We start from the raw sequence: 1,032 nt of genomic DNA on the forward strand, positions 1-1,032 counted from the left end.
CTTTTAAATGATAAAACTCAAGAATGCATTTTATAAATATAATTTTTTATCCTTTCTTCTTCTATCTAATCTTCTTCTTTCTTTTCCTTTAATATAAACTCGAGAATACAGTCTAAAACAAAACTCTTTGAAACTTTATTCTACAAGTTGATTGATGAAATCCGCATAAAAATTTAAAGTTTGTTTATTTGTTCTCATAATATAAAGGTATATGTGTAATGTGACAGAAGTTACAACAATCGATACTTAGTGGTAAGTGGCAACGATGATGAGTAATATACATGTAATTAATATAAATGTAATTGATTTTAGAAAATATTGTAAATTTTAAAAGAGATAATATGAATATATCTTATATTCTAATTTTTTAACTTTGTACAAGGACATGCTTTTTAATAAGTAGCATAGATAAACCATTATTAAACCGTTGAGTAGTTGAAACCAATACCATGTACTGAGTTTCATCATTAACGTATTTGAAGCAAAGACAATAAATCATAGAATCCGGTAGAAATCAACAAGCCCGTCTAGCTCAGTTGGTAGAGCGCAAGGCTCTTAACCTTGTGGTCGTGGGTTCGAGCCCCACGGTGGGCGTAAACTTTTTAAATAATTTAAGTCTTTTATTGTAACCTATGGGAGGGGAGTATGGGATATGGCTTTATCTTCGTCAGTATAACGTCATATAGTAGTGTAAGAAAAATAAAAACCCACTTACCTTAGTTGGTAGAGCTTAAGGCACTTATGCGTTGCTGATTAATTTTATCATATAAATATTTTTTACTGTAGCTATAAGGCTTATGTCTTAAAAACACTGTTGTAAAACTCACCGAGTAGAGCCGAGTACTCTCCGAGTATTCACTACAAGGTAGGGTGTCGAGTCGGTCGATTACTCCGAGTACTTTCCGACTTGGCCACTTTGACCCCCGAGTAATCACCGCATACACCCGAATACTCCCAACTCGCTTGTCAACCGACCTGGGAACGATTAACGACTTTTGCAACCTTGCTTAAAAATATTTGCACTTGCAATGT

The 1,032-nt window shown here is 33.6% G+C and overlaps 1 non-coding gene across 1 annotated transcript; it reads left to right on the top strand.

Annotated features, from left to right (window-relative positions):
• The first annotated feature begins 521 nt into the window (after window positions 1–521).
• Window positions 522–594, top strand: TRNAK-CUU. Its single transcript has one exon. It is a non-coding gene; the product is annotated as a tRNA-Lys (tRNA).
• Window positions 595–1,032: the final 438 nt, after the last annotated feature.

This window comes from Erigeron canadensis, chromosome 2 (assembly GCF_010389155.1).
Source record: "Erigeron canadensis isolate Cc75 chromosome 2, C_canadensis_v1, whole genome shotgun sequence".
NCBI classification, from domain to species: Eukaryota; Viridiplantae; Streptophyta; class Magnoliopsida; order Asterales; family Asteraceae; genus Erigeron; species Erigeron canadensis.